At 40.0% G+C, this 25,968-nt stretch overlaps 1 long non-coding RNA gene across 1 annotated transcript; it reads left to right on the top strand.

Annotated features, from left to right (window-relative positions):
* The first annotated feature begins 3,539 nt into the window (after positions 1–3,539).
* Positions 3,540–23,964, top strand: LOC122459231. The gene is made up of 3 exons (XR_006279769.1): positions 3,540–3,706; positions 15,947–15,955; positions 23,954–23,964. It is a non-coding gene; the product is annotated as an uncharacterized LOC122459231 (long non-coding RNA).
* The last annotated feature ends 2,004 nt before the right edge of the window (positions 23,965–25,968 follow it).

The following is a 25,968-nucleotide window of genomic DNA, read 5'->3' as shown; positions in this document are numbered from 1 at the left end:
TGTGCAACAGTCCCACACCGTAACCCTGTGCTGGGGGCGAGGTGTGGGCTTCACCTCTCTAACCATCCCACCGTCCATCTGCACAGAGCATGAGGACTCAGTCGTTATGAAGGTGCAGTGTGCACAACACATTACTGAGTCAGGCCTCCATTCCGCAAAGCACTCCATTCCGCAAAGTTAAGCATGTGCCTATGTCCATCCCTGTTTCAGCACAGCAGGTAAGTACATGCTAACCCACTTTGGTGAAGAGGGACCTTGGTAGCTATTAGAATAATCGGACAAATATGGCTGAGAAATAAAATTCTAATTTTTAAATCTCTTTATGAACAAAAAAATCTCTTACTCAGAAATCCGAAGCAAGCATGTCTTCTGCATTTGCTACTGTTTTAGACACATTCCATGCTTTATTTCTAGAGTAAGGTATTGAGAGAGAAAATTGCAGGTATCCATTATCTTAACTAGAGCTATGAATCATCGATTCAGCTGAAAAATTAATTTTCACAATCAAAATAATGCCAATATATTCTGTATGTAATTACAGTGCATATGTGGAATAAGCAACAAATTGTTCATTGGCAGGGTCTGCACAGAATTTTTTTCTTTTGAAGCTACTTTATCAGCTGGAGGGATGTAATTGGAAAATGCACAAGTACTGCCTTCTCTGTGACTATTAAATATTCATAATATGTTCCAATCTTCTTGTGCTATATTCTGGCTAAATATTATACAAAGTTCAGGACTGCAGTTGAACCCTTAACAGTTAAGGATAAACATTCAAAGCATTGCTTAGGGATTTGGCCAAGCAATTCCAATTAATATCACTGTACACACCAGTGCACTGCTTTGAAAATTCAGCCCTGAAGGACTAACCTTCTTGGCCACCCTTTTTAAATTCTTTTTTTCTCCACCACCTCCACTGCTAGGTAACCTCAGCTCACTGCTGCCACCATGTGACACCAGTTCAAAACCCTATATAAAATAGGCAGCTGTGAAATTATGTAGAGGGAAAGAGGTGAGGTGGGCATGTTATAGATCAGGAAATTTTAGGACAAATCATTCCTGGTCAATGAGTCTACATGGAGGGAGAAAACTCTGGAAAATCTAGATTATAATTAGGCTTGTTTGAATTCAATTCTTGGGTTTTTTTTCATAGTAATGTTGGATAATATTGATGTTCATTTTTAAGTGTTTTTTTCATTTTTTTATTTTAAATTTCCAAAGTTGTGCAAAATTAGGGTGGGGTCAGACAATAGGGAAGTTGGGCAATAATTATTTAATGCCAGTAGATATTGAGGTTCTAAAAGTTAAAGCTTTGTAACCATTAAAATACAAATGGTCAACATCACACATCAAAATACACAAAACAAACATCCTTAAATCAAACTATCACAAGTTCTCAAGCAGTGTTTTTCTTACTTTGTCTATGGGTAAATTTTGACTGTTATCGATGGAAATACATTTGGTCAGTATGTGTGTGTATGGTGCAATTGGTGTTTATCATAAAAATAAAAAAGCAAATCCTTCCAAGCCTAACTACTACAAGGTGCCAGTCTGCCTGAAATGTGGTAGATAAGTCCAAACCAAATTATTTTCCTTTCTGAAAATCTGTGGAAATTCTTCCGTGGATTTTTTACGGTATGGCTGGGCAGGAAGGGTGAGAGATTTTTCATGGCATCAACGCCTTTAAACCCCTGTAAACAATACTGGGAAAGTATCAGAGAATAGCCATGTTAGTCTGTATCCACAAAAGCAACGAGGAGTCCGGTGGCACCTTAAAGACTAACAGATTTATTTGGGCATAAGCTTTCCTGGGTAAAAAACCCACTTCTTCAGATGAATGGAGTGAAAATTGCAGATACAAGCATAATTATACTGACACATGAAGAGAAGGGAGTTACCTTTCAAGTGGAGAACCAGTGTTGACAAGGTCAATTCAATCAGGGTGGATGTGGTCCACTCCCAATCATAGAATTATAGAATCATAGAATATCAGGGTTGGAAGGGACCTCAGGACGTCATCTAGTCCAATCCCCTGCTCAAAGCAGGACCAATCCCCAACTAAATCATCCCAGCCACGGTTTTGTCAAGCCTGACCTTAAAAACGTCTAGGGAAGGAGATTCCACCACCTCCCTAGGTAACCCATTCCAGTGCTTCAGCACGCTCCTAGTGAAAAAGATTTTCCTAATATCCAACCTAAACCTCCCACTCTGCAACTTGAGACCATTATTCCTTGTTCTGTCATCTGCTATCACTGAGAACTGTCTAGATCCATCCTCTCTGGAACCCCCTTTCAGGTAGTTGAATGCAGCTATCAAATCCCCCCTCATTCTTCTCTTCTGCAGACTACATAATCCCAGTTCCCTCAGCCTCGCCTCATAAATCATGTGCTCCAGCCCCCTAATCATTTTTGTTGCCCTCCGCTGGACTCTTTCCAATTTTTCCACATCCTTCTTGTAGTGTGGGGCCCAAAACTGGACACAGTACTCCAGATGAGGCCTCACCAATGCCGAATAGAGGAGAATGATCATGTCCCTCGATCTGCTGGCAATACTCCAACTTATACATCCCAAAATGCCATTAGCCTTCTTGGCAACAAGGGCACACTGTTGACTCATATCCAGCTTCTCGTCCACTGTAACCCCTAGATCCTTTTCTGCAGAACTGCTGCCTAGCCATTTGGTCCCTAGTCTGTAGCGGTACATGGGATTCTTCCGTCCTAAGTTCAGGACTCGGCACTTGTCTTTGTTGAACCTCATCAGATTTCTTTTGGTCCAATCTTCTAATTTGTCTAGGTCCCTCTGTCTCCTATCCCTACCCTCCAGCATATCTACCACTCCTCCCAGTTTAGTGCCAGGGAATAATTGACGAGGAGGTGTCAATACCAAGAGAGGAAAATTGCTTTTGTGGTGAGTCAGCCACACCCAGTCCCTATTCAAGCCCAAATTAATGATGTTAATTTTGCAAATGAATTGTAGCTCTGCAGGTTTCAGAGTAGCAGCCATGTTAGTCTGTATTCACAAAAAGAAAAGGAGTACTTGTGGCACCTTAGAGACTAACAAATTTATTTGAGCATGAAGTGAGCTGTAGCTCATGAAAGCTTATGCTCAAATAAATTTGTTAGTCTCTAAGGTGCCACAAAGTACTCCTTTTCTTTTTGTAGCTCTGCAGTTTCTCTTTGAAGTCTGTTTTTGAAGTTTTTTTGTTGAAGTATGGAGACTTTTAAATCTGTTATAGAATGTCCAGGGAGATTGAAGTGTTCTCCTACTGGCTTTTGTATGTTACCATTTCTGATGTCTGATTTGTGTCCATTTATTCTTTTACGTAGAGACTGTCTGGTTTGGCCAATGTACATGGCAGAGGGGCATTGCTAGCACATGATGGCATATATAACATTGGTAGAGGTGCAGGTGAATGAGCCCCTGAGGGTGAGGCTTATGTGGTTGGGTCCTCTGATGGTGTCACTAGAGTAGATATGGGAACAGAGTAAGCAATGAGGTTTGTTACAGGGATTGGTTCCAGGGTTAATGTTTCTGTGGTGTGGTGTGTAGCTGGGGCTGTAAGTGATGGCTAGTGGTGTTCTGTTATTTTCCTTGTTGGGCCTGTCCTATGTAGGTACCTTCTGGGTACCCATTTCGCTCAGTCAATCTGTTTCCTCACTTCCCCAGGTGGGTATTGTAGTTTTAAGAATGCTTGATAAAGATACTAGTAAAAATACTGGGAAAGGTAACACTGAACCCATCAACATCTTCTTATGTGAAACTGCCCCTCATTCCCCACTAGATGCAGATCCTTTGGCTCTAGCCGCACCATGTCCTAAACGAGCAGGACAGCTCATCTGATGCATCACTGGGGATACACCTGCTTCTCTTCATGGTTTCTGCTTAGGCCCCCTATACATTGTCACTGGTGTTCTGTATTGTTGTTGTTCATTACTTTTATTCCCAAAGCACCCAGAATCCCTAGTCATGGATCAGGACCCCATTGGTCTGGGTGCTGTACAAACCGAACAAAGAGATGCTCCCCGCCCCAGAGAGCTTCTAATTCAAATATAAGACAAGAGATTACAGGGGGCTGTCCAACAGACTAACAGGAAGTACAAGGAAACAGTGAGACAATATTACTCAGCATGCAGTGCACCAGCGGCTTACTTGCTGTCAAAATTTTGTAGCTTAGTTTCCAATATCCTTTGCAGGCCCTGTAACCTAGCCCAATGAGAGGATGGTGCTACAGAAAGACTAATTTTTGCCCTTTTGTGATTTTTTTTTTACATGCAAGGGGATGATTTAGTCTTTAGTCCATCCACCTGTCATCCTCTGCGCAGCGACTGACTCCTATGTTTCCTGCCTGTACAACTAATATGAGACCCTGATCTTTCATTGGGGATTTCTAGGTTCTGCCTTAACTAGGACCCTACCAAATTCACAGCCAGGAAGAAGGCATCACGGACCGTGAAATCTGGTCTCCCCCCAACCCGGTGAAATTTGGTCTTTTGTGTGCTTTTACCCTATACTATAAAGATTTCACAGGGGAAACCAACATTTCTTAGCAAAACATTTTTAAAATCATCTACATTATGACTCTTCACATCCATGTACCAGTCTCAGATCCCTCTGAATTTTGATGCAAGAGGACCAAATCCAAAATTGAAACCCAGATCTCCTCCTTGGCAGTGGGAAAATGATTACCCTCTGCACCAAGCTGTCTACTCACAGATTCATAATCAAATTGGCAAATCTGAAGTCCTAAATATGAAAGTCTGACTTTTTAAATGTCCATTATTATTATATCCTTACCATATGTGTACATGGTTCTTAACAGAGGAAGTTTAAATAAGGTCCCTCTTCCAAGGAGTTTACATTCTAGGAGCACAATCTTACATCGCTCTGTAACGTCACTGGGACTCGTGTGAGTCCAGATCATATGTATAAATGTCGGTAGGAACAGGTCCAAGCTTAGATATGGTGTAGCACAGGGAGAGAGGAAATCAGGCAAGGAAGAGGAAGGGAGGGAGTCTTTGACATAAGTTTATGTAGTTGCTTGTTTTAGCAAGTTACACTTCATAGAACATGGGTCCCTTTTCTTGCTTTTAGCATTGTTGAGATGACTATTGTGATGGAGAAAGGTACAAGACAGCATGAGTAAGGGTGCCACAGCTGGGCCTTTTATTTCATTAGGTTGGCATGGGAGTGTGGATCATTGCAGAAGAGATACAAAACTTGGATTAAAAAATATAATGGAACCCCCATTTTAATGTAAAAGCAAGGACAGTTACGCAGAAAAGCAGAATGACAGACAATTTGGTTTCAACAAATAATATTTCTTTGATTTGAAGTGCTGTGTGATAGGTATGTACGTATGCAAGCAGACTGACAGTGTAATATATTTATCTTTATTTGCAAAAGGCACTCTTTTTTCATAAACCCTTATGAATGGACACACATCATGCACATCTTACACCATAATGTAATGGCAGGTGAAGCTCTTCTGGTAGAGAGTACTTTAGTAAAACCCTAATGATAAGCAAAAACTTACCCTCCTGTATTACTATGAAGATGTTTCCAATAATCCACTTGAAATGATCAAAACATCATTAACAGCATATGCCCCCTTGTAGTAAATTGGGCATCCACTGAAGGCAGAGTTGGCTAGAGAGCATAAACATACTTAATCCTTCACATTCATGGATCATTCGTCTCACATTGCAGCACTGAAATCTAGCATACCACCAACACCAGTTAGCTAAGGTTATGCAATTAGAAATGAAGTAGGCAGACAGATGTTAAGCCAACGTTAAGACATCACCATTCATCATAAACTAGCAGATAGTGCAGCTGGTTGACTACCCCAATTTTTTCAGATAGCTTGGCAAACTGTATCTCTGTGCTGGGTTTTACACTAAGGTCATCCTGTGCATTGTTTGAAATTTAGGGCTATCTTTTTAACAATCAAAATTATTAAAAATTGGGCTTCTTACAACCATTCTTGCTTCTCTGTTTGAGTTCTGCTTCTCATCTCAAGATAGCATCATCAACTATGTAAAAGAGAGAGGGCTTTTTGACAGCTATTAAATTTGATTTCTTTCCCCCATCCTGAGTGTGTTTAGAGTTGTTTATTGAGCATAAAAGGTAAAACTACAGGTCTAACAGAGGGGACATTAAGGAGCTTCATATGCCCTCCATGTGCAAAGGAGATCAAACAAAGACTTTCTGGAGCTCAGAAACATGTAATCATATGAGGTATTTCTCTTGTCAGCAACATAGCTGCCTCTAATGCACAGCACACTTAGCAAATCAAGAATGCTTCAGGCCAAATTTGGGTAAAAGCTAAAGCTTTGCCTCCCACAGGCTTTATCTACAGCTGCTGAAGCAAACATTTCTACCTCTCTCTGCTCACTGAATAGAAAGATTGTATTTCAGACCATTGTTTTGTGTAGACACTTATTAACCCTGCTGAATTTGGAGCAAGGGATTGCACTCAATATCTATTGATTAGCAGTCAGTGGTGCAGTAATCCTTAGGCCTTGATCAATGCAGGCTGTTGACTAGGCCTAGGTACACAGCAGTGCCCTTTTCAGCAGTCATTGATATGCATGCAAGGATGTATGAGAGGCAGGAGGGAAGGTTAGTGTGAAGTCAAGTGTTTATACATTACAGGAAATTCCTAGTGAGGTGATGGCAGCTTTTATCATAGCCTGAAACAGTCCAGAGCTTAAATCATGCAAGCTTACATCATATAAAAACACTTCTCAAGATGATGCCGGAATACTGAATCCATTGTTCAATGACTGCAAATAATAATAAGCTTTGCCCAGATAGAAATAGACTCAGCAAGTTCCACAGAGCTCATCTGGTCCAATTACCAGCAATATGATAAACCATCATGAATCGTGCATTTTCTTTCTTTGTTCACTCTTTCTGCTTGAAATTGAACATGATTTGACATAATAGCTATTTCTGACAGGAAAGTGCTTTTCCCGAAACAAGAAGTCCATTACATTGTAAGCAAACTACTAAAAAAAATCTATACATTGAAAGAAAAATAACCCATGTTTGACATGCTCTTCATGTTGTCGTGTTCTTTTCAGCAATGCCTGAGAAAGTCAAAATAACAGACAGGATGGTGAAAAATCCCAGATTTTAATTAATATTTTTTCTTTTAAGGAAACTTTGTGCGGGAACTGTTCCTAAAGCAATCTCAAACATCACAGATATACAGACCTGTAGATAAATAATATAACTTTGGGGTGCATGTTTGAGGATAGGGATAGGGCTGGTGGATGGTTTGTAGTTAAAGGCTAAAGAAAATGAGTGGAATCTTATGAATTATGCAATTGCAGGGGTTTCCCCATGATTGGATCTGACTAACACTACCCCCTCTGCTGAAATAGCATCATTCTTTTTATATGAAATTAGACTGCTTCTGCATTTCTGCCATAAAGAACCACTGTTTGAAACCTCGGTACCCAACCCCCGCTCCCCACAACACACACCACCTGAAAATGAGATTGTCTATAACATTTTATATATCATTATATATATATACAGAGAGGCTTCTTCCTATTCCCAACTTCACACAGGTCTTGAGTAATCAGGATACCCATCTTTACTAGACCAGGATTCATTGTATTAGCCCTGCTCTTTCTGCTTGTTTGCTGACAAAGGGGATTTGGTCCAGATATTTCCCTCTCTTCTTCCTTCTCCCAGCCCCATGTTCACTTTCCATGACCAATGTACTCAATTTCCACTGAAACAGTGCCTTGAAATTTATGCTTCAGTTAAAATGAACCAAAAATGACAGGAATGACAGATCACTGGATAGGATTTCTTCTCCCTCTATTACACACCAGCCAGTATCTCACTGGACCTCAAACATCATACAAAGAATGATACCCCTTCAAAATATTGTCCGTAATAGCAACATATTGCATGACAATAAACCAATTACATGAGACTTCACTCCAACTATAGTTAAGGAAATTTAAGGAAATCCATGAGACTGACAATATTAACGACCAGACTGAGGTATTCATATGAACTATTTACATGCAAACAGGTATTGAAAACAAGTCTTTTTACTCTAAATAGGATTATTTATAAAGTGTGTGTATGTACAGAAACAAAGGGTTAAAAATTCATCACAAACTGGGAGATGTAATTTCTCATTCTTCCATATACTCATATTAAGATTATATATCATATTCCTTATATACTCTTAATTTATAGTCTCTGCTGACCTGCCACTAATTTTTAAATTCAATAAGGTGTGGGGGGGGCGGGGCTCAGGGAAAGGAGGGAGGAGAGTGGAAAACAAACAAAAGAAAAAAGCTGTGTCAATGCAGTACTTGCATATTACATTTGAATAAATGTTTAAAAGCTGGGCCCTAGTCTGGCATTTAATGGAGTACTGCCTTAACATCTCACATTACCACATGCTTACTCATATAACACTGGTATCTATATTCCACTGACTGATCCAGAGTCATCAAAGGTTTATGCTATTTTACATCGGCATAAATGCTGGCAGAGGGTTCTGGTGACCACTTATCAGCCAAGGAATGAGATTGTGGCTTCAGAAGAGCACCATAAAATTAGCTGTGAGGTAATATCATCGAGTGGATATGGCTCTGCTAAGTGATCATGGGAAAGTCATTTCAAAACTCTGCACCTCTATTCACCCTCTCACCCTTTGAATTTTGACTTTTCTACTTTGCTCTTTTGGACAGGGATTGGCTTACTATGTGTAAGTTCAGTGCCTAGTAAAATGGTCTCTCAGTAACATTGCCTGCCCCTATTCAGGGGTGAATCCATTCTAAAATGCAGGTGGCTTAGTTAGTGAAGAGAAGTGGAAGTTACTTGTCCCAGTCCCATCTCTTCTGAAAGTGGCCAATGTAACAACCCAAATTATGTTATATGGATTTTATGCCACCTTAACTTGATTTCAGAGTGTTCACACCAATTTAACTGAACTTGCATAGAAAACAATTAGTTAAATTGGTGCCATTTCTGTTTGTAGAGCAGACCTGACAATGCCAACAAGTAGGCAAATGAATGTCAATTGTAGTGGTGATTTTTAGGAACTGGGCTGAGACCCCCAGGACTAGCCATTATATGACTTTCTGTCACCACAAATATGCTCTATTGGGAATGATATCCTATAATGGAAATGAAAAACTTTGCAACTCATCTAGTCTACTAATATCAGTGACCCTGGTGGTATTGCTGAGTCAGTAAGAGGATGAAGCATCCGATGAAGTGAGCTGTAGCTCACGAAAGCTTATGCTCAAATAAATTTGTTAGTCTCTAAGGTGCCACAAGTATTCCTTTTCTTTCAGTAAGAGGAAGATGAGCCACACAGCTCATGGGAAGTATTGTCAACAAGGACTTACTCAGCACATTCATTTTCTTTTTAACCAGATGTGTGTGCATTAGGGGAGAAGTTCGGCAATCCACTGCATTTTATAACCTGTCCTGTGACTTTACTAAAATCAAGAAGGAAATAGATTCCTGAGATATGGATTAGGTAAAGACCTCTATATTCCAAAGTAATTAGAAATGCTTGATTCTCTTCAAACTTGCATTGGTTATTCAACAATGTAATACTATGAGCTAGTTGGCCTCATTCCTGACTTAAACTAATGTTAGTGAGAGGTAAATTTTGCTTTTGGTTTCTTTTGATTGTCTTCTCTGATTTGGCTATGCAAGTGTGGATTCTGGGCTCAATCCTGGGCAGTGCCAGTATGCAATGCTGCAAGAAGAACTTGTTGAATAAATCAGCAAATTATTTATCCAATTCATGTATGTTTTATTTTCTGTTTGTGAAATATTTGAAAGAGATCTGGAAACCATAAAGATTGTCCTGGACTGACCTGCTATTAGAAGGAATCATCAGTTCTTGAAGACTAACTTATACTTCCCCATTGTGACAGAAGCAGCTCAATGGACCACTAATGAAACACTGATCTAGACAAACTCTTTTGGGCACAGTAGTGGGGCAGTCACACCACTCTAGCTCAGCAAGGGTTAAAAGCCAGCCCTTGGCGAGGGCTGGGGATGACAACCAATCAGAAAAGGCAGAGAGGCTGCCAATCAGGGCTGGGCTGGCACTATAAAAGGGCTGCAGGGCCAGAAGGGAAGGAGTCTCTCTCTAGCTGTGGAGAAAGAAGGATCTGGCTGCCTGGGAGTTCAGGGTACCAGAAATAGAACAGTGCTGGGGAAAGGCAAGAGGAACTGGGGAGCTCCAACCTTGTAAATCCCCAGGCTGAGGCCTTACTAAAGGCAAAAACAGGTACTGGGGTTGCAGAAATGCAGCTCAAGGTTAAGCAGAGGCAGCTGGTCTGACCCCCTTGCCAATGATGAGTGGTTTACAGACTGCAGTTTGCCCCAGTAAGAAGGGACTAGATGATGACTGGCTGTAGCCACTGAGGCAAGGTGGGCTTAGAGGGTTGGGGGTTCCCCTGGGAGGGAAGACCCACAGTGTGGGGGTTCTGCTGGGGCAGAACCCCAAGGTAAAGGGGCACCAGGGTCTGGGAGGGACACAGGGCCTAAGGCAGGCAAGCCGCCAGCCAGCTGCAGGTGCTCTGGATCTGAAAAAGAGCTGATTACCAGCAGGAGGCACCTTGCCGGTGAGTCCACGACTTCGCTACAGGCTCTTGGCATTTTTACTTGTACAATTTTGCTAACTCTTCCATAAATTCAGTTTTCAGTAATAATGACTGTTCATGGTTGGTAATTACCAGCATGTAATTAAGCTGTAGAACTCATTGCCACAGGAAGTCCATTGTGGCCAAGAACATAGTGAGATTCAAAAAGGGAATGGACACTTATATGGCTTTCAAGATTATCCAGAGAAATTACACTTACCAAATATAAACATTTTGGAAAGGATACTAAATCTCATGCTTTGGAGCAATCTCTAGCTATCAGGGATCAGGATGAGATTTATGTTGCCTTCTGCAGGGTTCTGATGCATTCCTCTGAAGCATCTATTTCTGGCTACTATCTAGTCTAATATACTGTCGGACAACTGGCTCCAGTATGGCAATTCCAATGTTCCTAATGTGCAAAACTGCTGTACAACATACAGTGGCTGCGAATATTAAACTAGCATTCACCCATAGTTAGCTCAGTATTAGAACTGCACTGTTTATTTTTAATAGTGATATACTGGACAGCTAGCAGTACTCTTTTTTTATTTTTTATTAATGAATATCACAACATTTTACCACCGTAAGGGGAGAGATGGCATTTGTAATGCAGGGGATACAAAAAAGTGCAGCACGTCAATCATGCTTCATTTTCAGATACTTTCTCATCTCTTTCCTCATCCATTGAAACTACAGAGGCAGTCATCTGATGTGATTCACTACTCTAACATGTGCTGAATAGCTCATTGTACTTTTTACTACAAAATGAATAATTTCGTGTGTATTCTGTCAGCCTGTTCACCCATATGAGTGCATCTGGTCTGTGCTGAACAGTAAATTTTACTGTGTGAAATAACACGACAGTCCGACAGCACAATTCATTTCACAAAACTACGATGGCAAAACCTTTTTACAGTCAAAGGAGACAAAATAATTCTGAATCATCGTAATGGGGCTAGACTGCAGCAACGTTGTGCTCAGAATATGCGTTCAAACTTGCAGATCAGAACAGAGCCAAAAACATGTAAAGCTCTTGGCTAGCGCACATGAAGCTTACTTTCCATATGTCAGAAATAAGCAGGGAACAGTCAAGCTAGTATAATTTGTTACCAGTATAAATACTTATTATATAATCCATACCAAATGAATGGGCCAACTGCTGAGTATCCATGACTTCTGGTGCCCACTACTCATCAGACATGAGTGTGTGTGTGTTTTGTTTTGTTTTTTAAGAACTATGCAGACTGGGTTGCAGGAGGGGGACAGTCTAGTCCATTTCTGGTGATGGAGAGTTTGAGGAGAGAGGTTCTGGAAGGCTGCCATCCCTCCTGGAGCAGAGTTATGAGTGTGGCGTGTAGTGTGTTATGCACCTCCCCACTAGAAAAGTAACCATACTTCACTCAGTGAAGGAGTAGAGGGTAGGTGCTATTAGGTGCCTTAACTTTTTCATTTCCATGTGTTTGTGTTAGGTATGCAACCTTAACTTGCATACCACATTTTGTGGGTGTCCATCTGCCCGTTCTTCCTTCTTAAGTGAGCACTTTATTGGGGGACTGAATGCCTCAGGGCATTATTAATGAGCTACAGACTTTCACATGTAGGTCACCAGTTTGAATCCAGCACAGCTCAGTGAAAGCTGGTCCCATCTACTAGATGTTTGATGCATCAAGTGAGTTTTGCATCAAACTGACCACCAGGGTTTGCACTAATTGGCAGAGTTAGCTGACAGACCAAGAACTGCAAGGACCATGAAGACTGACCCACCCCTGTTAGAATATGGCCAAGCCAAACACTTAAGCATTACAAAATCAGGAGTCAGTTCTCCCCTCCCACCAAAAATCACAAGTTTGGTTTATAAATTATAAGGTTATTTTAGAAAATAATAAATTTGAGGTTAATTTACTTACCTTCTGGATTTGGAGCCTATCTGTAGATTAAGACTAAGGCAGGCTGGCAGAGCAATGCGTGTAGGAAACTTGCACTTCTGCTCTCCTGCCAGTAAACAGTGGTCTCCTCCATTCACCATGTGAAATCTTGGCCCCATTTGAGACAATGAAGAGCTTTGCCATTGACTTCACTGGGGCTGGTTTCTGATAAATCTGTTGCTTTTTACCAGCACAATTTTAAAAGCTGGAGTTGTTGATTAAATCCAAAATATATGGAAATATGCAAATCAATTCATTATATAATTTTCATTAAATGTCACACCTGGAGGTATGCAAAACTTAGCAGCAATGATTAAACAGCACTTTCCCATTCTCAGGCCACAGCAAGGCAAAACCCTCCCTTCTTCAAATGTGAACCTTTGTTCCTTTTTTTTGTCTATTTTTGGTTTGCTTTACCCTATTCATGAGGGAATGCCACCAAAAGGTCACAGTGGAAAATTTTAGCTTAGCTCAGTCTTCAAAGTGTGACTGCAGGGCAGCATACAGATAGTGAGATGGGGTGGAGTGCACAATTAGAAGATTGAAGGGTGGACTGCAATGCCTTTCTACCCTTGATGATGCAGCAGTTAGATGGCTGAACAGTTTAGATATCCACTTGTGACGCATACAAAAGAAGACCTCGCTTCTGATTTTAGAACTCAGAATATACACTAATAATGCCTATAAGCAGGGAAGAACAATGTGTCTTTATTTGACTGGTCTTCAGCAAGTACAAAGGCTGCACCAGCAACCCTGGGAGCTGCATGATTCATCCCTCTGTTTCCCCTAAGGGGACCCATACCAGATAAGTGTTATAGCAAAACTCACCTCAGTCTACCCTTGAATGACATGCAAATCTCATTACTTCCACTAATTTCCACCTCTTTTTCTCCTCTGACCTTCTCCCAGAATTTGAACCAGACGAGAGGTTGCTGATGAGATTTGTTACCAGTAAATCATCACGTATAAGGAAATGTGTTTTTTTTACTTCTGAGACAGGATGTCACATAGGAAGAAAAACATGAAGGAGTATCCAAATGCTCCAAACCTATCCTAAGAGGGTGGGTAATATCTTTTATTGGACCAACTTCGGTGGGTGAGAGAAACAAGCTTTTGAGCTTACACAGAGCTCTTCCTGGGACTGACACGGCTGCAACAACACTGCAAACCTATCTATTCATTTTCAAAGCCGGTATAGAAATGCACATATTTTTAAGATAAGAATTGCATCTTATGCACTCATAGCATTATATTGGGGTTCTGTTATTCCACTAGCAACATAGGCACGGAGGGCCCTTGTCAAGAACACCACAGTGAACCTTTAATTTTAAGACATGATTAATTGAAAGACATATACCTAGTAACTTCAAGATGTCTGGAACAGTGTGTGAGGCCTATTTCATTTCTCATCATAAATTACTCCACTCATGCACTGTCATGAGGTATTTAGTTTCCTTGGACCTTAATCTTCCTTTTTGTTTAAATGGGAAATGTCTATTTTAGAGACATTCGCATTTAATTATTAAGACTGCCTCTGTCTTGCAGCCTACTTAACTACTGCATGATTTATTTTGCTAGGTTTCCAAAACCTCACCATCTTGCATCTTTATAGTCTAATCATATTATTTTGATAATCAGATTTTGTTAATATGAATCACTTCTCCTCTTTTCCCAAGCTTCTCAGCACCTTTATTTCAATTCTTACATCAGCTCTTAGTTACTAATCTTCATCTGTTACATCTCTCTAAGCTCCTAGTTTTATAAGCTAATTGTCACCCTTCTGGTCCATCAATAACTTTTTTGCTTTTAACACCTCTTTAAACGGTAGTCAAGAAGTTTGAGAGTGAGCAACCATCTTTCCCCAGTCTAAAATAGATACCCTTATAAAAGTCATTTGATCCTGATTAAAATCAGTATTTATGGCATGATGGATTTTTATTATTTGTATTACCAGAGTGCTTAGGAGCCCTATTCATGGACCAGTAACCCAATATTAAATAGTATGTGCACCCATCTACTAAAAGGATAATAGTAATTGCACCAAGTCTGTCCTATCCTCTGGGGGTCACATGTTAGTTTCTTGATAGACAGATGATATACAGAGAGATGTACTGTGTGACACCATGACATCCATGAAAAAGTTTCAGTTCAAATAACAGCTGGTTTTGAGTTTCAGATCAAATTGCTTGTAAAACAAAATGTGCAAACAATGAGCAGTAACCATGCCAAATTTTTGTTTGTTCTGTCATTTGCAAAATTTTATTTTGGAATGCAAAGCCTATACTCTTAATTATACATCCACTACCAGGAGACTATATAAGTGTATATTTAATTAAATGGATTGCCCCAGTTACACAGTGGTTATTAGCAGGAAGAACTCCCAGTTTTCATATTATGTACATCACTAACTTTAATTGCATTAGGCTCAACTAGGAGAGTTGTTTTAGGAGATATTTCATCCACACAACAATTTCTGTTGGCTCTCTGCCTGCTGCAGCTCCATTTCTAAGGGTTCCCTCATAAATGCTGACTTATTATTTCTGTCTATCATGCTTTATAAATACTACCTCATTAAAACTACCCTAAAGTGGTTTCAGTTTTGAAAACTCTATATTAATGTCTCCATGAGGCAACTAGTGCTGGAGGGTTGGTTCTTGCATTCCGGTTAAGAGATAATGAGTGTTATGGAGTATGAATTTGCAAAAGGCCAGTCTTTAAGCCAAGATCAGTAAAAAAGGATGGACTGTAATATGCTTAGATTTTGTAAGGTTTTATAACTGTCTATGATACTAAAAGTACAAAGCAAATTATTTTTTAATTTATGGTTCACAATCTTCCGTACACAAGTATAAAATCAATTAGCTGTCAGCTATTGGTTAATAATGACTCAGTGACCTGCCTTGCTCCTGCTGGGAGTTCTGAGCAGAGGCTTGTGATAGGGAAGACACAGTACTCTTTTCAGTTAATAATGCATTAGGGACTGAAATCACTTTATCAGAGCCTCCTGGAAAAAGAAATGCATAAGTATTGGAACTTTCATAATAGGGATTAAGTCCAAACTTATTCTTAGTGAGATCCCACACTGTTATCCAGGAATCTCATACACTGTGTTAGTATGAGATGCCTTTGGCATGGCAGGAAAGACTCCAAAGAGATAACCGGGCCAAGATCATCTCTGGTGGAACTTTAGGGATGAAATTGGTCCATGTACAAATGCCAAAATTCCAGAAAATGGAATTCAAATTACAGTACAATTGGGGATGTCTGTAAAGGTAAGACTATTTCCATTAGAGACAGAGATGACAGATGGGGTAGAATTTTCATGTGCTTAGAGGTTTGAGGGGAATAACACAATGGAGGAGGCTGATAATGACTGAGTAGAGGTTTGTAACTTAACTTTCTACAAAGGACCTGAGAATGTCCTAGAAACCTACAGGGGGTTAAAATACATGAAGGAACAGTAGTGTCACTGTCTTCGGCCCAAGTTCCTGTTACAAAATAAGTGTTTGCCTGAAACATCCCACCTTGCTAGCAGATGTTGATCCTGCTAGGGAGTAAAATAGGTTCTTCAGACTCATTGGAGGTTACATTCATACCTGTGGTAACTATGTTGGCTTCACCAAGATGAATTTAGCCCTCAGGCAAGTGGATGCACCCCAGTTTGGGGAGGAGTTATGAGCTGAATTTTATGTTGTATTGCTACTTCTACCTAACTAGGTATGTATATGGCCCCATTTCCATAGTATCTAAGCACCTTGCAACCTCACTGAGTAGTAGGAAAGTATTATGTTAACTATTTTACAGATGGAGAACTTAGATACAGAGAAATGAAGTGATTTTCCCAAAGTCACTTAGGAGGTCTGGGAATGTGCCAGGAAATGACCTCACATCTCCGAAGTCCTAGTTCTGTGTCTTTGCCAAAAAAAAAAGAGAGCGAGAGAAACAACCACTCTTCCTTTTATGTGAGTTTGGTCTCTCTGCAGTCTGTGCACTGTGTTTGAGAACAAGCTAGGAAAAGGACCTCCTACCAGTTCCATACAGCAGCTCTTGTCAGATAGTGCACCAGTGTTAGGTTTTTGGGGGTTTTAATTGGAATCTTTCCTTGAAAGAAATGGTGCTATTATACTTCCTCTTCAACAAAACTGAAGTATACTTCATTTTAATTTAATGTCCATATTATATAAAAATTACCAGTACAAATAAAAGGATTGTTTACTTCTATGCAACATCATTACATAAAATAAACCAAACCATATTCCATAATAGAAATCGGAGTGTCAGATTAGTTTAGTTATATGCTGGGGACAGTATATTTTGGGATGAACTTATTGCATAATTTTATAATTAAAACTTTATTTTTATAAGGAAGAAAAACAATATATAACAAAGGCAATTTCAGATGGATTACAAAATATGCAGAAAAAGGAATAACCTCATTAGTTAAAACCCAAAATATACACATGCACACATTTATTTATATATAATTAAGAAAGGCAGAGGGAATCTGAGAGCCTGGTGTGTTTGCTGAGCCTGTTAACTGGGTGCAGGGGATGTTGTAGTTCCTGAATAGGAATAGATGTTGGAAGGAGCAAATGAGGGGGTCCGGATACAGGCAAATAGGTGCAGAGGTGATGTAAGGGTTTGGAGGAAACAGATGGGGTGTTGAGTTGCTGACCCAGGGGGGACAGACAGGAAACACAAATGTTAGCTTTTGTTCCTCCATTCACGGACAGTCATTTGTGTTAATTTAGTACACATAATAAGCATTTGCAGAATACATACTATACCCTGGAACATAAGTAATCTGTTCAGAATTTGCTGCCTCAGAAAGTACTAGTAGAATCCAGGTTACTGGATTCAAGAAAAATACCTGGTTTCTCAGGATAAATTTGAATTAAATCCTTTATTAGGCTCCCTGACCACATAATGCCAAATTGGGGTCGCTATAGATTTTTTTTTCCCCTCACCACATGTTAGCAGATAAAATGGAGTGTTTTCTTTTCTTTTTCCTAGGAATCTGGATATCCTCTTTTAGGATCAAGTGGGTGTTTCTGTGATGGCTTCCCTCTTAGCTAAGATACCTGTTACCCGGGGTTCTTTCAACCCAAAGCTCTCGGTAACTTTTACTCTGTGCAAGGTGAGGTCAGGAAATAAATCAGGAGAGACACGGCAATCCGACCAAAATCTCCCCATATAATACCAGGGATTGAACTCAGACCCTCCAGAGCTAAAAGCATGAGCTGCTAAAGCTTGAGCAAAACAGCTACCCCTACGTAGACGGGGACTGTCACAACTTGTTTCCTCTGTGCTCAGCAGAAGGGGGGACATGTCACACAGACTCACTAGTGGGTTACTTAGCCACACTGTCAATGTCTTGTGATTGCGATGGTGGGTCATAGTCCTTCATATATTTCTCTTTCTCTCTTTCTAGCTATGCTTTCCTCACTACTACTCCAATTCAATTCACAAGAGGTTAGAAAAGAGCTACTGAACAATGCTTCCTTAGATTTTAGGCACAGCCATTGCCAGAAATGACAGTGCAAACATGCAGGAATGTCTTAGTGAAGTTGGGAACGAGCGATGGGATGGATCACTTGATGATTCAGTTCTGTTCATTCCCTCTGGGGCACCTGGCACTGGACACTGTCAGAAGACGGGATACTGGGCTAGATGGACCTTTGGTCTGACCCAATAGGGCTGGGCCATTCTTATGTTCTTATGTAAAAGAAATGCAGGAAAACAGATTGGTTCAATGTAAATCATCTTAAGTGTTTGAGATGCAGTTTTGGCAGTGTTGAATCAATTTTTTCAGATCCATTAAGTTTGGCAGGCCATGGCTCTTTTAACCATTCATACTGATTCCTGATGACACTAACATCTGAACTGTTTATACTGTTAAACTAAGTGTACAATAAAGCTGACCCCTGGCATTAATATATTACCATTCCAGTTGTACTATAAAACCACTTCACTGACAGCTATGCTGGATCCAATTCCACTTCCACTGGAGGCAAAGACTAATGACCTTTGGCTTCAGTAGAAGCAGACTTGGTCCCACAATGTCTCTGCAGCTCAGTTGGCAGTATTCTTGTCCAGGAGTCATAAGCTGAATTCCTGTTCATATCCAATGCTGCCACTGTAGTTCAGCACAAAGGCAACTTCTGCATTGTAAGAAGTACTTTGCTTTGGAAAACCATTAACCCAATATACTGTCATGCCTAGCTCTGGTAGCTTTCCAGGTATAGTGAAGGATCCCATAGAACTTGCCTCAGTGGGTAGGGGATAAGCCCCGGCATTCTGGGTAGTATTCTCTCTTTCACAGGTTATAAACTCTAAGGTGAATTGCTGAGCATGTCATTGCTTCTGTATTTTTGTCTACACATTCCACTCACTTACTCATTGCTCTGTAATGTGCCTTCCATGCTGGAGGTATCCTATGTTGTAGTATATTTGGAACACAGCAAGAGCAAAGTGCAGCCCAAATCCATAAGTGGGTTTACAGATACCTGTTTTCTCCATTTAATCCTTTCAAGGCCCTTTTCACTCATTTGGGTAGATAGATGCTTACACTGCTTTCCTTAACTTAAGGGCAAGAATAAAATATGTAGTAAGACCTAGTCTGATCTTGATGAATTGAGGTGAGATTAGATTCTTTATATGTACAAAATATCCCATCACTTGTGGCAGTTTATTTTATTGCAAGTAATGTTTGCATACAACCAAGTATCTGATACATTTATTAAGCCTTTATTTTATGTTTAATTTACTAGTGCTGGAGGCACAACATATTTTTGCCAAATCAGTGTTACACAGAGAAACACTTATCCCGTATCAGTCATAGATTCATAGATATTAAAGTCAGAAGGGACCATTCTGATCACCTAGTCTGACCTCCTGCACAACACAGGCCACAGAATCTCACCCACCCACTCCTACGAAAAACCTCACCTATGTCTGAGCTATTGAAGTCCTCAAATCATGGTTCAAAGACTTCAAGGAGTAGAGAATCCTCCATCAAGTGACCCATCCCACAGAGGAAGGCGAAAAACCTCCAGGGCCTCTTCCAATCTGCCCTGGAGGAAAATTCCTTCCCGACCCCAAATATGGCGATCCCATAAACCCTGAGCATATGGGCAAGATTCACCAGCCAGATAATACAGAAAAATTCTTTCCTGGGTAACTCGGATCACACCCATCTAATATCCCATCTCAGGGGATTAGGCCACTTTACCCTGAATATTTAAAGATCAATTAAATACCAAAATCACATTATCATATCATACCATCTCCTCCATAAACTTATTGAGTTTAATCTTAAAGCCAGATAGATCTTTTGCCCCCACTGCTTCCCTTGGAAGGCTATTCCAAAACTTCACTCCTCTGAAGGTTAAAAACCTTCGTCTAATTTCAAGTCTAAAGTTCCTGATGGCCAGTTTATCCTATTTATTCCTGTGTCCACATTGGTACTGAGCTTAAATAATTCCTCTCCCTCTCCTATATTTATCCCTCTGATATATTTATAGAAAGCAATCATATCTCCCCTCAACCTTCTTTTAGTTAGGCTAAACAAGCCAAGCTCCTTGAGTCTCCATTCATAAGACAGGTTTTCCATTCCTCGGATCATCCTAGTAGCCCTTCTCTGTACCTGTTCCAGTTTGAATTCATCCTTTTTAAACATGGGAGATGAGAACTGCACACAGTATTCCAGGTGAGGTCTAACCAGTGCCTTGTATAACAGTACTAAAACCTCCTTATCCCTACTGGAAATGCCTCTCCTAATGCATCCCAAAACCGCATTAGCTTTTTTCATAGCCATATCACATTATCAGTTCATAGTCATCCTATGATCAACCAATACTACAAGGTCCTTCTCCTCCTCCGTTGCTTCTAATTGATGCATCCCCAGCTTATAACTAAAATTCTTGTTAGTAATCCCTAAATGCATAAGCTTACACTTCTCACTATTGAATTTCATCCTATTACTATTACTCCAGTTTACAAGGTCATCCAGATCCTCCAGTATGATATCCCAATCCTTCTCTGAATTGGCAATACCTCCCAGCTTTGTATCCTCTGCAAACTTTATTAGCACACTCCCACTTTTTGTGCCGAGGTCAGTAATAAAAAGATTAAATAAGATTGGTCCCAAAACTGATCCCTGAGGAACTCCACTAGTAACCTCCCGCCAACCTGACAGGTCGCCTTTCAGTAGGACCCGTTGTAGTCTCTCCTTTAACCAATTCCTTATCCACCTTTCGATGTTCATATTGATCCCCATCTTTTCCAATTTAACTAATAATTCCCCATGTGGCAGGATATCAAACGCCTTACTGAAATCTAGGTAAATTAGATCCACTGCGTTTCCTTTGTCTAAAAAATCTGTTCCTTTCTCAAAAAAGGAGATCAGGTTGGTTTGGCACGATCTACCTTTTGTAAAACCATGTTGTATTTTGTCCCATTTACCATTGACTTCAATGTCCTTAACTAATTTCTCCTTCAAAATTTTTTCCAGGACCTTGCATACTACAGATGTCAAACTAACTGGCCTGTAGTTACCCGGATCACTTTTTTTTCCTTTCATAAAAATAGGAACTATATTAGCAATTCTCCAATCATACGGTACAACCCCTGAGTTTACAGATTCATTAAAAATTCTTGCTAATGGGCTTGCAGGTGCCAATTCCTTTAACATTCTTAGATGAAGATTATCTGAGTCCCCCAATTTAGTCCCATTAAGCTGTTTGAGTTTCACTTCTACCTCAGATATGGTAATATCTACCTCCGTATCCTCATTCCCATTTGTCATGCTACCATTATCCCTAAGATCTTCTTTAGCCTTATTTAAAGATGGAGGCAAAGTATTTGTTTAGATATTGGGCCATGCCTAAGTTATCCTTAACCTCCACTCCATCCTCAGTGTTTAGCGGTCTCACTTCTTTCTTAGTTTTATTCTTATTTATATGGTTATAGAACCTTTTACTATTGGTTTTAATTCCCTTTGCAAGGTCCAACTCTACTTGACTTTTAACCTGTCTCACTTTATCCCTACATGTTCTGACCTCAATAAGATAGCTTTCCTTGCTGATCCCTCCCATCTTCTACTCCCTGTATGCTTTCTGCTTCTTCTTAATCACACCTCTAAGATGCTTGCTCATCCAGCTTGGTCTACAACTCCTGCCTATGAATTTTTTCCCCTTTCTTGGTTTACAGGCTTCCGATATCTTCTGCAGCTTTGATTTAAAGTAATCCCAGGCCTCATCTACTTTTAGATCCATAAGTTCTTCAGTCCAATCCACTTCCCTAACTAATTTCCTTAATTTTTGAAAGTCAGCCCTTTTGAAATCAAAAACCCTAGTTGCAGATTTATTTTTGTTAATCCTTCCATTCAGTTTGAACTGAATTAGCTCATGATCACTTGAGCCAAGATTGTCCCCTACAACCATTTCTTCTATGAGGTCCTCACTACTCACCAAAACCAAATCTAAAATGGCATCCCCTCTAGTCGGTTCAGCAACTACTTGATGAAGGAATCCATCAGCTATCGCATCTAGGAAAATCTAAGTCCTATTATTATTACTAGCACTGGTCCCCCAGTCTATATCTGGGAAGTTAAAGTCTCCCATGATCACGCAGTTTCCATTAGTATTTACTTTATTAAAAACATTAATAGGCTCAATGTTATACTTGTACATTCAAAACCCAAGATACATGAGGGCTTATGGATCAGCACAAAGGGACAAATAGTCATATTTCCCCCCCTCTGTTTTGAGAAATAATTATTTATTGGGCAAATGAATTAATCTATGTACATATTCATTGTCTGATTGAATTTCAGAATACTGCTGTCATCGGTTTTTGTAATTTCTGCAAAAATGGCCTTTTCTTCACATAGCCTGATACAAAAGGAGACAGACTGATTATTACACCCATATGCTTTCATTCCTCTCTCTCTCTGTCTCTCTCAAATACAAACACTGCTTTGGTTTGTGACTCCTCTGGACATGAGTGCACAGTTAAAGAAATTTTACAAATCTGTTTTCCCTAAGACAATCTGATGTGTTTGGCTTGTCAGTGCACCACAGCAGTGACACTGGCAAGAGTTTATTATTGGGGCCCAACTGGCCTAAATTGGGGAATGTCCTTTCTGTAAAAAAGCATGCTCAGTGGTAATCATATTCTCATCTGATCAGGAAGCGGTCATCACAATAGCAAGGCCCAACAGTTAAAGAGCTTATTTTTCTAAATCCCTTCATCCTTTCTAGAATAGAGAAGCATTGACAGCAAGTCTCTTAACTCTGTCCAGCTGCAGCTGTGTGGGTTTTGCATAATTAATTATTTATACCAAGACAGACACAGTAATTAACTTCCAGCTGAATATGATATTCTGATCAGAAATGCTTTGCATTTCAGCTGTCCCTCAAGCAAGTAACTGTCAAAGCTGTGCTGTTTGACAGAGTAGGGCCTGCTCCAAAACAAACCCCACCCAGACATCTGTTTTGAAACAAAGAACCAAGTCTCAAAGCAGTGCTTATACACATTCCCTATTTTCTGTAGGTGAAGAACAATGGATTACTTCTTTGCAATTTCTGGTTCATTTAATCTGGTTTCAAGACACCATACAGAGTGTGTGGGCCTGTCTATCCTCTTATATACACTAGTGCAAACTGGGAGTTACTCCACTGAGATCAATGGACTTGCACTGATGTAAAGCAGGTGTGAGTGGGGAATCAAGCGTTGTGAATTTAAAATGAGGTTTATTGTCACCATCATACTGTTTTTATTTTCTTTGTTTTGATGAGCTGAGATGTGATATAATAATTAGTAATACTGAACTCTGTACAAACTTGAAGCTTTATTTGACCTCATTTATTTATAATTATTGCCATTGCCTGAAAAAATCAGGTTACTTGCCCACAAAGACAAGAGATTTTTTTTTATAATGCAGCCAAATTCCATGCAGACACATTTTTCCTACTATTCTTTTAAACAAAAAATAATATTAAATGTTAAGGATGTGGCTAACCACATAAAAGCAAAGAAATGCATAGCATATGGCCGAATGTGGAGCCTTAAAGTTGCCACCTTTTGCATATGCATTACAACTAGAGCTGGGTGGATATTGCCTTTTATTTCTATAATTTCTATTGCAGAGCCACATAATCATGGTCCTGTTGTATTCTTTGTTATATGATCTAAAAGGAAGATGTGATCACCACTGTGAAGAGCTTATGGCATAGCTGAGATACACCTGCAAAAACACACACCCACATTGTACCAGTAAAACCTGCATTACCATACCCAAATGGTAAACCATGGCTAGAAAAACTTGGACACACAAGGGTTCAAAAATCTTTCTAGCTTTAGTCCACCTTTGTTAGCCATTAGGTCTCAGTCTGGTCTCTATGTGGGAGGGGCTGACTATCCTGACTTTTGGGCTCTTACACTTTCCTTTGAAGCATTTGGTGCTGACCACTATCAGAGACAGGATAGTGGACTAGACTGATGTTGGGTCTGATCCTGTATGGCAATCTCTACATTCCTAAGGCCTGGTCCAAAGTCCATTGAAGGCAATGGAAAGATTCTCATTGACTTCAATGAGCTATGGATCAAGCCAAAAAGTCTTGTCTATATTAGAAACATTGATCTAGTTATACTGGTGCAATCTTTAAACTGATTTAATTACACTGATGCAACATATCCAACATAGACAAGGTATTGAAAGCAGACCATTAGCTATTTCAGAGCCACCATTCTCTGTCTCCAGTCTTTTTTAGCTATCTCTGGTGACACTTCTTAAACTCCAAAGTTCCCTGATGAGAGGTAGTAGAGGGGAAGGTAGTTTGTGGCCAAGATTCAGCTTTGTCTTGTTAAAAGTAGTCAGTTTTCTATACTATGATCATTAAACAATGATATGATTCAGTCATCTAGAGAAACTATCATTTCAATTTTATCATCAAGAACAGGGCAGATTTTGCCTCTATGTAATTTATACTCTCAATGCTTTGTACACTCGTTATTATAATTCCTGTTTTCCTCTGAATCAGGTGTACCTCTTCCTCATGTGGCTTCTCCTGTTGTCCTGCCCACTCCTGACTAGTAGAGTCCCAGTCCTGTGGTACTCTTGTGGCTAGGTTTCTGTAGGGTACAGGAAGTGGAAACATTATCCTGCTCCCCACATGCTTCTTGTCCATTCCTCCCTCACATAAGAGTGGAAGTGAAGATTGGTCCTATAACTTTCAGTTGTCAAGGATTCTGCATAGCCTGAATTTCAAAGCCTAGGGCTACAGTAGACTTTAAAATAGCATTAGGAACAATAATAAATAAAATAATCCTATGTTTTCAATTTCCTGCCACTCTAAGTCTCTTTCAACTTCTAAGGGTATGCCTGCACACCAAAAGCTGTGCATGGGCTAGCCTATCTGACCAAGCTTGAACCCAGCTAGTGCAAGTAACAGCAGTGAAGGTAGGACAGTGCAGACCTCAGCAAAGTACAAACCCAACATGGACTCTGGACATACTCCGTCAACTAGCCTGCTCTGAGGTCTGGGTTTATTGTAATCCATACTAGATGGATTCAAGTTAGTTTGCATAGGCTGTGCATGGCTTTTGCTGTGTAGATGTACCCTACAGCTTTCTTGGGAGAGCTGAAAGAGGTGAGCATTTTAGGAAATACACTTGCAAAACCTTGCACAGGTTTTTTTTTTTCCTTTTTCCTTTAGCGGGAATCATTTGGCTAACATTCTTGGTAGTGCTTCGAAAATGTATCCTTTATACCTGCTTTTTTTCCTATGCAAGTCAACAGGAAAGAGAAAAAAAATACCAGAAAACAGATTTAATTTCCTGTTTCTTTGTTTTTACCTCTGAATAGTGGTTTAATATCCTGGTTGAGAAAGTTGTGGTATTTCCAGAGAAAGGTCAGGATGATTTCTAGCACATGAGTTCACTTGTTTGATTAAATAATATTTAGAGAGCCTCTACTATCATCCATCAGTCCAGCAGCTCTCTGCTGCTGGCTTTCTTTTCTAGCCATGCTAAGTCAGCACCTTCAGAAGCAGTATGTCCTCTGAATCATTCTGGAGACCATTGTACTGCATGCAGGCAGAGCTGACGATTCAGTGGAGTACCTGAGACTAACTAGCTGGTGAGAGTCTCCTCTGATTTATAGGAGTGCCATTAACTACAATGGAGTCACTCTGGATTTACACTGGTGCAGGTGAGTGGAGGATTATGCACAGTGTCCAACATGAAAACAGAATAAAATGGCCAGGTGTTTAAACAGTATGCATATAATGTAAAGAACTGAAAGGGAAATCAGTGAGGGAAATAATTCTGTGGAAAAACAAGTAGTAGTCAGTCAGCAACAGGCCTGGACCTGCCTTATCTTTATAAACTAGCTGTGC

The sequence above is a fragment of the Dermochelys coriacea genome, chromosome 3, assembly GCF_009764565.3.
Source record: "Dermochelys coriacea isolate rDerCor1 chromosome 3, rDerCor1.pri.v4, whole genome shotgun sequence".
NCBI lineage: Eukaryota > Metazoa > Chordata > Testudines > Dermochelyidae > Dermochelys > Dermochelys coriacea.
The sequence above is the reverse complement of the archived record's forward strand: the minus strand, read 5'-3'. Positions and strand labels throughout refer to the sequence as shown.